A 13,073-nucleotide genomic window follows, 5' to 3' on the forward strand; every position below is an offset into this window, starting at 1 on the left:
GGTTGTCATCAAATCGGGCACAGTCACTTCTGAGCCAGGCTGGATTTACCCCGCTAAAGCAGAGAGGCTCCCCAGCTCAGTGCCATTTTTGCCCAGGGGCAGACCTTCACCAGCTTTGACCTAACATGAATGCCAATAGCTGAATTTGGATCTGCTGGCCAAGGCTTTGATATAATGTTTACTGTGCAATAAAACTTCTCTGATATAAACCAAGTGAAAGTATCATGCTTGGCTGAGTATAACAGGACATGTTCTCTGCACAAGCTGTATTAAGCTTTGCATTAGAGTCTAACAGCTCTTAATGTCTCTCCTAAGCGTTCCTGTTAAATGTTTGAATCATTTTAGGAGAACATTAGAGATTATTTAACTGAAATAGCACTGAGAGATTTGAAGGCTCCAAAGATCAGCTGACTTTTGAAGGGAAAAAAGAGTATTTACAACCAAACCAAGGGTTACGCTGAAGGTTCATTCTTTATTTGAAGACGGCTTAAGAATGATTTAACAGGGTTAACTTCAGAAAGAAATATCCTGAAGTCCTCTAGGAGACATATTCTTGCAAGACTGCCAGCTAGTTTATAACTGAGATTCCTCATGCTCCATGGGGGTAATTACTGCAGCTGGGTTGGAAAGGTTTTGGTATTAAAACAGCAGTCAATGTGCTACTGAATAAAGGCTCAAATCCACAAGGAGATTCTCAAAGCCTGGGCTGATTAGAGCAGAATAAATCTTGGACTGGATTGCTTGTCCTTGCCTTAATGTCTCACACTAAGGAGGATACGGTACGAAATGGAGTAGGCTGGTGTAAGCAGGTCATGCATTTCATCTGAGAAATGAGCTTTCCTTTTTCTGGGAGGTTGACTGGAAGAGTCACTTACAGTGAAAGCCAGAGGTAAGGAATTCAGCACCAAGTTGTGTAATATTCAGCAGCAACATATAAAAAAAAGAAGGAAAAAAAAAGAGGAAACCCCTTTCTTTCTCCACCAGCCATGAATTCATTAAGACAAATACATTGTACTCAGAGCCACAGGAGCCAAGTGACTTCTTTCTAGCAAGGCTTCTTGGGCAGTTGCTTATCTTCAGCAAACCCAGAGTAAAATCACCATTGTTTAAGGCCTGTGAGTGCTCCTGCTGTCTGGGTGGGTGCTTCATACAAGGGGCTGCTGCAACTCTCTGCTCCTGCTCTCAGTTGGATTCTTGTACTGTGGCTTTCCCAGGCCTTCACCTCGCTTGCTGACAGCAGGGCTTGGCATCCCTGTCATGGGCACAGAGGTATTTTCTCCCTCCTTTTAATTCAGAGGAGCTGCAGGGTGTGAAAAGGAAGGTGGGAAGCTACGGCAGGAGTAAATGCTGACATCCCTGCTGTGCCCAAGGGCCAACTCTGATTCACAAGCTGGCTCCAATCCATCATTCAGGTCACCTTAACACTGCTTCTGCCACTGACCTCAGCAGCCACTGCTGTGAGTGGTGAGGACCCTGTGCCTCATGTGCTCCTGCTACCTGGCTCTGCAGTACTTGGATAAATAAAGCACTGTTTCATCAGCCATGACCTCCTGGGTGGTTCGGCAGTTCTCAACATATTTTGTATTGCACATGAAAGAAAGAATGATCTCTTGGGGATGTATACAGCCCCATCACTGTGGCAACCAAACACTTCACCAGGATCTTGAACTTCTTTATCCTTGTAGACCTGTCCTAAGGACAGAACTGCTATTATCCCTCTTTTGAGGAGGGGGAATTTAGGGACAACACAGAGAAGCCAAGAGTTGAGCTGCAGGGTTTGGGGACCCTGGGTGTAGTTGGAAATGCATTTAGTAAATGTGTTTCCACATTAGAGCTGGCACCCAGCTGGCAGAGTTATTGCATTCATGTTGGGATTTGAACTCGGAATGGTCTGCAGACATATGAGTCACAACACTTTTTCTTCAAACCTTGCTGCAGTGGTTCATGTGTAATGCAATAAAACCTGCTCACAGAAATCAGAAAGGACATACTTAGAATCTGTGGCTTTTTTTCCCCCACTTCAGTCTTGCTCATTAGCCTTGAGTGTGATTGGTTTATCTGGCACAGAAACCAAAAAGGGTATTTTTACAAGCAGATGTATTTTAACAATCATATTCTGAAGCAAACAGTTAAAAGAATCTATTTCCCTTCTTTCTTTAAATTTAGAGAGACAACTGGGAAATGATTGTTTGTGAGGGAAGACGAAATGTCAGTTTGGAGATACATGAATACACAGTTTGTCTGGATGTGGTCATTGTCTTTTCGAAGCCCATTTGAAGCTTTTTGCTTGGTAATGTTGTTGAGTTCTGCCATTTCCAGCTTTCCCTGGGCCAAAAAAAATGCATTGGGCTGTGACTGCAGGGCATGTGCTCTGCCAAGGAGTCCTTTCATTCATGTCCTCTTGGTTTTTAAAAACATTGTCCCTCAAACAACAAGAAACAGAAGCCAAAGGTAAAGCAATAAATGTTTCTGAAAGAGGCAGTGTAGTGACCAGTCGGGAGTTTGGAGGGTGTGTGTCCATGCTCATCCCACTGCGGCCATAGGGAAGCATGGAAGATTTACAGCCTAATGTGTCCTTAGAGCTTGTTTGGGAGTCCTCACCTATACTTCCCATCCCTGCCCCCCAAAAAGGGTGTTTTCCGTGTTTGAAGGTGTTGGCTATGTTCTTGGAAAAGCCCTGCAGACCCTGGTCACCTGAAACCAGACCAGCAGGTAGGGCTCTAATGAAGCTTCCTGGAGTTTTCGGCTGTTGAATAGTTTGAATAGTTCATTCCCTTGCTCTTACCGTGGGATCAGGAAGCAAGTCATGACAAATATGTGTGTTTGAACAACCATTCAGTTTCAAAAGCTGGAGCAATTATGACAACTTGAATTTGTTGGCTAGTGGATGTCAGGGCAATCCTTGTGGAAGGGGAAGGTTTTTTTTAACTCCTAGTTTTTGGACAAGCTGGGAGTGCAATGCCTGCCAGAATAGCTGCCATTTTTATTCTTCTGCTATAAGGTTTTATGAGATCTTGCAGCATTAGGTCAGGTTTGGGATCTTAAAACTGGAGTGAGATTCTGGTCCTTCCCTTGAACTGCAATCATATCTGGTGTGGAGCATTTGGACGGAAGGGCTTTTTTATTCCTCGTGTAGAAGCTTTTAGGTGGCAACGTCCCAATTTTCATCAGATTCTGCTTGGGGAAATATCTCAGATCCAGACTGGGCAAAAGTAACCCTGCAGAAATGCCACTGATAGGGTGGGTCTGATGGCTGCCTGGTGGGATGGGGCTGTGACCCTGCTCCTTGTGCCACTGGAGGTCTTTTTCTACAGCTTTGCTGTTAAAGCTATTCCTCCCTTGATAAGCAATAAAACTCTCACAGAGAAGGAAACTTGCCCATATCACATCTCAGGGCTTTCCATGACTCTGGTGAAACACCTCAGTTAAAGGTGCACTGCATTGACTTCTACAAGCACTTTTTTACAGGCTTGTGTAGAAGTTTGAGGTTTGTTAGTTTGGTTTGTTTTTTTTTTTTTCCTTTTTCTCTCAGAAAGATTTCCCAAGGCCTCAGCTATTCCCTGATGCTGCATGAGAACATTTTTGAGCTCTTAAAATTGTTTGCTGAGCAGGAAAACCATTTCTTACCTGATTCCGATTCCGCCTGGAGCTCTGAGGAGGCATTGCTTATGCCTTCCGGAACAGCTTCATCCTCTGGAAACATTGCTTGTGAAACTCTCTTTGTCTTTCCCCCCCCCCTTTTTTTTTTAATCTTTAGACTTGTCATCCTGCTTTGCAAGCTGCAAGCATGATGTTTCCTATCATTTTAAAAGAGACTGTTCATTGAAAGATACAAAAGCGTAAACAAAAAGTTCATGTTTGTTGGCACAGTTTTTAAATGCAGACATCTGGGTTAGAGATGTGAGAAAATTGTAAAGAATTTGGGAAGGTTCAAAGGCTCATGTTATTAAAGTTTTAATAATCTCCTTTTCTGCCTAGCCCCAGCCCCCTGCTAGTCTTTGAATCTTGAAGGAAAACGCCGTCTGAACAAGATTATAGTTAATTAGGGTAGGATCTTCTCTTTGAAAGCCTGTAGGAAGCTGTCCTGCCTCTTTATTTTTCAGACTAGAATGAGCCGTGTGTAGGAGGAGATACATGGCAAAAAGCACTTGAGTGCAATGTTTTAATTTAAAGACTCCAGGGGCTCTGTTAAGTTTCTATAACACAGATGACGGTATTTTCACAATCACTTTGTTATATAATCCCCGGAGAAATAATTCACCTGAGGTGAAATTCACACCTCGTAGAGGGGCCGGCTGGGGAGGGATGGCAATAAACACGTGCACCTATACACGCACGACCCTATACACACACATGCCTATAGACACAAGAGCCTATAGACACACGAGCCTACAGACACATGCACGCAAATCCTATTGTGCAGCTCCTCTAGGAAGGCTGGGGCAAACAGATGGGACCAGATAGGACAAGTCCTGATCCCTGCTGCCCTCGTCGTGCTGGGTGGCAAGGAGGAGAGGAAAAGACAAAGACTTTGCTTTGGCAGCCATGCATGGCTTGCCCAAGACTGGCACCCTTGGGGAACAGGACACAGTGCACAGGGCACAGTGTTGAAAGGGGTTTGGTGCCTCCAACCACTGGCTCAGCAGCGCTGTGATGCTGTGCTCTTCTTGCGGCATCTGCCACTACATCTTACTCCCAAAATTTTGCATGTGTCCTGTCTGCTGTCTCCCCAGCAGTGCCAGGGGCGACCCCATGCCTCCTGTTTGGAGCTGATGTGCTTTCACAGTGACTGTGCAGACAGCTTGCAAGTAGGGCAGATCTGCACCTCTATCATCCCTGCACCACCAGCTCTTGCTATTTTGCTGGTTCTTGCAGTCCCTTCTCCAAAAAGTTTAAACTTCTTCTCCTTCAATGGCACACAAAAATGCTGCTGCAGCCCTGGCTAGCATGCAGGAGCATGGTTCCTTGGTCTGCAACAAGCTGCTAAGTCCTAGAGGCTGAACTCTGCATTGTGTCACTTAGCCTGCAAAAGCTACAGGCAAGAGTGTCCAGACCACCTGATGGCTGCCCTGAATCTGTAAGGACTCTGCAGGTCAGCATTCCCAGTCAACCCAAACCAAGCCTGGATGCTGTAAGAGGTTCTTCACGACCTCCACCTTAGACATTGCCAAGTGGCAGGAGGGCTGGGGCTGACAATTTGCTTCATAAAATGAGATGTATGGTTTGTTTTTTTTTTCAGTTTGCTATAAAAATACAGCCAGTTATATTTCTGGTCTATTTTGTTTTTAGTGCTTGCAAAATGTCCTGAGGGAGCTATTTTGTGTTTTTTTTTTTGGGGGGGGGGTGGTTGGATTTTTTTTTTTTTTTTTTTTTTAGAAAAACAGGGTGTTAAGAACAGTAATTTCCCTAACATAACAATTCTATATTTATTTCACTTTCTTTTCTTTACACTCCCTGGCTTATAATAGCAGTGCTTTTCCCCATCTCCTCCCGTCTCTCTAGTTTGCTAACAACCCAATTAGTGAGTGCCCAGAGCATGAGGCATTCCTGGCTTTGCTGCTGTTCCAGCCAGTCATTAACTAGGTGGAGAAGGTTTAACAAACACTGGAAAAAAAAACCAAACCTGAATTTGTTTTTTAGAAGTTAGTTGAGTTTTACAGCATAGAAATAGAAAAGGTAGTAAAAAAGGGGAAGGGGGGAGTAAACACATTGCCAAAAATACTAAGTCAATTAGCTTAGTTGAAGAGCCAGGATTTTCTGATGTAGCCCGGAGTCTGGAATTGCTCTCACTAGTAAAACACTTCCAGAAGTTCCAAAAAAAGCAGCTATGGTGCTTGGTTTTTTTTTTTTTGTTGTTGTTGTTGTTTTGTTTTTTTTTTTGGTTGTTGTTTGTTTTGTTTTTTTTTTTAGTTCTTTCCCAAAGGATTTTGGTATTTGGGCCTAAAACTGTGATCTTAACAAAGATATTCTTTTGTCTTTCTTGATATCATAATATCTTGGATGCTTTATACTCCATTACTGGGGATTTGCTCCATGCACTCTTTGCTCCAAAATGCTTTACTGATTCTGAAAACAAAGTTATTCAGCTTCAGCTGTAATAGCCTGACATCAAAGGTTCAAGAGTCTCACAACCAGCATCCCCTGTCAGTCTTCTGAGCCTTTATTTGGGTGCCCAAATACAGTTCTTTGATGTGAGGCCGCTAGCAGCACTCAAACTCTGCAGCACAGGCACGCCATTTAGCAGAAAATGGTGCCAGATGAGTGGTAATGGGGTGATAGGGGAGAGCAGTCCATGGCTCTGAACATCAGTAGGCAATACTGTCCCTGGAGACACGCGAGCACGCAGTATCACTGAGAAGCTTGACTAACCTGCGCAGCACCCTGCACACTGGATATGGACAAGGGAGGCTGTTTTCAGGAGCACATATTGCGGAAACACCGATCAAGCAGGTCATGACTCCATTGCACTGGCCCTTTACAAGCTCAGCAGCAGAAGTGGACCATCATTCAGTTTTCACCTCTTTATCACACAGGAACACTCTCATTGAGAGAGGCCTGAGGGAAAACTTCCCAAGAAATTCAGGATCAGAGCCTGTCATTACTTAACACACATTACTGCAAAGAGTCTAGATTTGCTAAATTCACACTTCTCAAATGAGAGGTTGGATCATTCTCCTAAGCATAAACCCACCCATCCCTGAGGTATATTCCCACTGAGCCTCCCAAAGCAGCAAAGCCCTCAAGTGCCCTGCCTTCAGCTACCCGACCTCTGAATGAGTGCATGGCATGGAGCCTAGAAGTAGAAAGACCTGTTTGCACTGATTATCCTAGGTGTCATTAGCAGGATTCTTTACAAACAGCTCCCTCTTTGAAGGACAGACATCCCCTTGCCTGTGGAGACTGCAAACACTGGCTGCCAGATTTATTCTTCCTTTGCAATGACCTCTCCAGTACATGGCACCTCTTTGAGCTGAAAAGCTGAATTTTCTGCTGGTGTGTTGACCTGTCCCATTGTCCTTTGTGCAGTAATTTATTTGTTTGTGTGTTTATTTATTTATTTATTTATTTATTTTATTTGGTTCTCACCACCGCCCTCACCCCCTCCCCTTCTGTTTTTGGTGAGATGGTCTGTGAAATAAAACTAAGAAGAATCCATTGTCAGAAGGATTCTGTAACCCAAAGGTGCTAAGCACCTTCTAAGTGAATGCGTGGAGACAAGTGAAGTAGCTGTTGGGAGAGTCTTTAGTTGAAAGTCCTATTTGGAAATTTTGATATGAAGAAGCTGGAGAAATGTGGTGGTGAGAAGCGCAAATGCGAGGCAATCCCCTTTTGAAAAGTGCTTGTACATAGAGCTGCTGTTCAGAGAAGTAGAGGTGGGTGTGACGTTCTTCAGCCTTCAGCTTTGCCCTTGGCATGGGATTATTCCGTGGGAAGGATGTAGCATACCATTAAGTTCCTCTTTGTAAAGGTAATGAGAAATAGTGTCTCTTGAAGTCTTGCTGAAGAGGCTATAGACTATTGGGACACTTTTGTTTTTTTCTCCTCTCCTTATCTTCTGGCTTACCTGAGAAATGAAACTCCTACAGAAGAAAGCCTAATGTTAGCACACAGACGGGGAAGAGGTAACAGGTGAAGAATGTCAAGTAAACATGTGCACATCATCCTTGCTAACTTAGAGTGGAATTTAGCGTTATTTCCAAATGCTGAAAAACTCATCCCTATTTTTCCTTTTCTGTGTGATTTTGGTAAGGTGGGTTTACAAGTGTATCATCTTATTTTCCCATTGTGGACTACACCTTGGCCAGTGGTTCAGAGGCTGTGTGTCAGTGCTCTGTGTGTCCTGTATTCCTATGACATAGAGCAACACTGGTGTCAAAATTTTGTAGTAGCAGTCACTTGGGTCACATCTACTCAAGTTTTTACATTAGTTCAAGTGTATCTGGGGCTATTATGACTGCAGCTATAAAAACGTGCTCTGCACTGCTAAATTTTTTTCCCTACAGCTTGGAAGTGTAAACAGTCTTTGTTGGTTTAAGCACATTAGTGTAACACACTTTATCTAACTAAAATGGAACAAGGCCTTAGGCATAACTGCAAAACAGGTACACCATCTCCATACTTATCAATGTTATTCTATTAAATTAAGGAATCTGCTGTTGCACTGTATCACACAGAGATAACTTAGGATAGGATTTGGGTTTTTTTCTTTGTAATATTTGGAGCTGAAGTAGAGAAAAAATGTATACAATAAAGAATTTCTGAAAGAGTAATCTTTTTCTTTTAAGGGGGATGGTGTTGGTAAATACAAATTAGTTTTCAATGCTGTTGATATGCAAAAGTAATGAAATATGGGCTGAAGAGCATATTCAATTTTTTAACATTTCTTAGCAGTTATTTCTTTAATACTATTATCCTACCTGCTTCAATTTCAGATAGGGAACTCAGTCCAGTAACATGCTAACTTACGTGTGAGAAGCATAGCAAAACTGAGGAAATCAACTGCATGGAAGGCAGGTCAAAAAGACAGAAAATGTTCTTATAATAGTCATTAAAAATTGCTAGATGATGAAACTTTGCAGAAGAAATGCATGCAACAGAGTTCCATAAGTAATAATAAGGACTTTTCAACGTTATTTCTCTGAGGAAATGAAAATGGGGGTGCTGAAGTGTTCAAGACCTAGCCTACAGTTTGACAGCATACTATGTTAAAGAAAGGAAATAATTAACCATGAAAGGCACCAAGTGGTTTAATAATTGTTATTCCAAGAAGGAAAGTATCAGTACAAATGGGACCGAAAGGGAAAGTTGGATAAACGTAACTGTGGTATATGCTGTGCAATGAGCTGATGGGGCTACACAGGGGAAAGATCCATTCATTAATTGATTTGCTAAATAAAAGAGAGGTAATGTCAGCAAAAGACTGAAGTAAACCATCAGTAAACAGGCATCTGGGATAAAATGTTCCCCTTACAACATTTTTTGAATGTATAGTGCTTATTCATCTCAGCCAGCTGCCCTCAGCTGAGAAGCTGGTGCAGATGGGCCTGTCCACCCCTGGCCCCACACTCACTTCAGCTTGGCTCCCTACCGCCTGGAGTGGTGATCTCAGTCCATGGCACCTCCAAAGCAGGCTAAATCTGTGTACCTGGAGAGTGCCTCTTTACAGCTTAGGTTTACAGCTGCTGCAACACGCGGTCAGGAAAAAGGTAATCAAATTCCCTGAATGTATAATGTATTTGTGAGAAAACAACTGGGGGGGGGGAGGAAAAAAAGAGGGATATGATCACTTCACAAAGCATTACGAAGAGTGCTGTTTCTAAATGTGACTAGAGGATGAAAGAACAGATGGGCTTTCACATTTTCTGCTTGTAAATGAAATGGAAGAATGAGGACAAGAGAAAAAGTTGACTAGACTGAATTTGCGGACCAGACCATCTGCAAGCCCTCCTTACTTCCATCACATTTTGCTTCTTAGCACTAGACCAATGTCACTCAAATTGAAGGGCAACCGCCATAAAATGAACACAGGAAAAACTTGAGTACAGAAATGATAGCCTCATGTAGCTCAGTGCTCTAGGCAATTGCTGAGGTGCTGAGCTAGCAGGCTACAAGGGAGGATTAGGTTTTCCAGACTACAGAGGGTCACAAGAGGTTCCACTTAAACTTGAGAAGAAACTTCTTCTCAGTGAGGGTGACGGAACACTGGAACAGGCTGCCCAGGGAGGTTGTGGAGTCTCCTTCCCTGGAGACATTCAAAACCCGCCTGGACGCATTCCTGTGTAACATTATCTAGGTGTTCCTGCTCCGGCAGGGGGATTGGACTAGATGATCTTTCGAGGTCCCTTCCAATCTCTAACATACTGTGTGACTGTGATACTGTGAAATGTTTGGATCTGTACAGTAGGGTTAAAGTGAATAAGGAATATGAGCAGCTGTGTACAGGAGGTGAAGGGAGCAACTTGCTATCGTCTGGGAGTGGGGTCTCCTACTCTTTTCCCCTGGTTGACTTTACCCAGGAACCCTGCATTCACCTGGGGCCACTTGTTCCAGATCCTGCTGGGATTGGATTTGGCACTGCCTGGGCTTTTTGTTTCACCAGCAGGGAAATTCATCTTTTCCTCTGAGAAATGAGAATGCTAAACATGAACAGGAAGAGCTAACAACTATAAGTGGAGAGCTACTTTATTTATACCCCCTTTTTCCAAGCCTCTGTCTGTTTCTTCAAACCAGATTATGTAACTAGTAGGGATTGAGGAACCTCAGTCTTTGGATGCAACATGAAGCTGCTACCTTGAAAACAGCATTAGATATTTAATTCCTTCAAACTCTGTTTAACTACATTTCTGGTATTGGACATCAGCTTGAAATTAATTTTAAGACTCAGATGAAACAGTCATATCTGGCTAGACCTGGGTGCAGGCAAGTGCTACTCTAAGGAAGAAAACGATTTAGTTCAAAAGGGAAGTAAAATTAGGCATAGTAAGTTTACCAAATAAATTTAGATAAATTTCTAACTAAATTTAGAAATTTAATTTTACTACCTGGAAACTGGCTGGGAGACAACAGATTTCTTTGTAATATTCCTGATAATTAACCAGCCTTTTTAGGGAGGTTCTGCTTCTGAATCTGGCAAACAGGGTAGTGTAGAGCTGCATGAATATTTAGAAAAGACCATGAAGCAGATGGAACTTTTCCAAACCTCTGCAACATTTTCTATTCTATTGAATTTTTAGTTCCATTTTTCTAAATGTCTTGTTTTATCTGAAGAATCTCTCATCATAGTGCTAGGCTCTCCAATAGGTCCTGAAACTGTGTGACAGATGGGCTTAATGCCAGGTCTTTAAAAAGACTCCAGGATCCTGGCTTTGTGTAACTGAATGATGCATAAAGTCCTTCATTGTCTTGAGCCAGCGTAGCTGAGCAATTGCCCTTCATCCTTGTCTCACCTCATGCCAGCTCAGGCAGTTCCAAAGAGCCTGTGCTCACCAGCTGAGACAGGTTAGGGTTAAGGATTTACCAAAAAAGCCAACGCTCTTAGTGACAGTTGCATGTCAAGGGAGTTTCTTTAGCATCGTTTGTGGCTTGTTTTCAGAAAGTGGTTCCAGGCTCTCCTGTTTCAGCAGGCTTCCCTTTCCCCCTCTTTGGGTCCCTCCATTTTCCCTGTTTCACTATTTGATGCTTCTTTTTTTTTTTGTTGTTAGTAAGGAACTGGTCTCTCGGGTTCATGTTCAAGATCAGTTTAATGGTATGTTGATCAGCTGCATATTGGTAAAACTCTAGTCTAGGGTTCAGCTGCACAAATGAGCATGTACTTTGTTGACTTCAGCAGCATTGATTTCAACAGCTGAGGACCTCCCTCTTAATTCCATTGAACAAATTCTAACACATGCAAATTTAAAACAAAAATAAAAAAATCTCTTGCTGGCAAAGTGAATCCATTTTAGCAGCACTGGAAAAATGCAGTTATTGTGGAACTTGGTCTCATAGTAACGGCAACAATAAGGCTGTGGTAAGAGCTTTGGATTCACTGGCAATGTTGAAAACACAAGAACATCCAATGCTTGAAGAAGTGCTCTACCTTCATCAGCGCCCAGGTCCAGCAGCATCGCTGGTGAGGACTCATGGCCCTTAGTAAAGATGGTGGCAGAGCTACAGGATGCAGATATGTACGGCTAGCTGGGCAAGGAGGTCTGTCCAGTGAGCAGATGGAGATAGCACCGAACAATGGGACTGGCAGCAGTGGCCTCTCCTCGCAGAGGCTCTCACAATGCAGCCCCGCCACCCCAGCGCCACGTATTGTTCTCCTTTGGTGGAGGCCTCTATTCAATTAGTGAACAAGAATCCTTTCCGCTGCTCCATTGCCGGCTCGACGCTATCACACTGGTCCTCTGGTAACCACAGTTGTTTGACGCAACACAGCCCTGATTGCGAGCTGTGCTGCACATTTATGCAGGCTTGCTTGGAAAGGGCTCACGGACATCTGGTCTGAATCGCCGTCCCATTCATGTCCACATCCCCTGTCACTTCCCGGGGGACTATAAATAACTCCTGGGGTTGATACTGCATGCAAGGCTGTACCACGGGGACTGGCTTGTCCCTTCCCTCATGTGACTGGTGGGGAGGGCAGCAAGCGTGCTCCTCCGGCGAGGCGTATGCAATGAAGGGCAGCCAGGCGAGCAGATTGTTCCTCTCTGCAGAGCTTTGCTAGATGTCTCTTCTTCCTTTCCACCCTGGAGGCAGGAGGAACCAGCCTGTTGATTTCTCAGGCAGACACATAGTGTCAGGGGCCGCTGCGGCTGCTTCAGTTCCAGTTCACCCAGCAGGATCCTGATTGATGTCTGTGGAAGATAATGCTTCTACATACAGATTTTAGCATGGGAGAGGTTCTGTGGGGCTTAGATGGACAGGACAGATACAAAGTTTGTCTTTCTCAAACCAATCCATCACACTTTTAATTGTTTCTCAGTCAGTGACACATTGACACATTTGTTAAAGGAAACCTAGAAGAGGATGTGTTAGTTCTTCTCCTACTCTTTGTGGTTTTGTGGGAAGACTGAAGTAAAGTTAAGTCATAGAAACACGTTGTTTAACATTTGTATTAGGATGCGTGGCTTCTGTTGTGATGTTGTCAGCCCTGTGGCTGAAGGATCTCACATTTCCTGCATGTGAAACTACATTTGAGCATTACAAAACTTGGCTTTTTGCCTCTTCCCTTTCCCTCTTGCCCTGTCTCCCATGGGTCACACTAAAAGCTGATGAGAAAAAGATGGCATGAACTGTTAGTCTGTCTAACAAAGGGGAAAAAAGCCACTGGAACCAAGTGCAGGCAGCATTCTGGTGCCAGCAAAGACTGTGACAGAGAGGAGAAACATCCTGGATTCTGGGGAGAGGAAGGACATGAGCCAGCAAGAAGGCAGAGGAGAGACTGTATCTGTATGATTTTGCGTACATATGATTTTTGTAGCTGTATGATTTTCTGCTTCCCCTCAAGGAGCAGGGGGTTGACGGACCTGACAACAGGACTGATCAAGGAAGACTACTGAAAATCATCAGCTTTGGTGTTCCTTCTCCTT

The sequence above is a fragment of the Pezoporus wallicus genome, unplaced genomic scaffold (genome assembly GCF_028554395.1).
Source record: "Pezoporus wallicus isolate ANWC-B61680 ecotype Strahan unplaced genomic scaffold, APGP_CSIRO_Pwel_v1 scaffold_2584, whole genome shotgun sequence".
In the NCBI taxonomy this organism is placed as follows: domain Eukaryota; kingdom Metazoa; phylum Chordata; class Aves; order Psittaciformes; family Psittacidae; genus Pezoporus; species Pezoporus wallicus.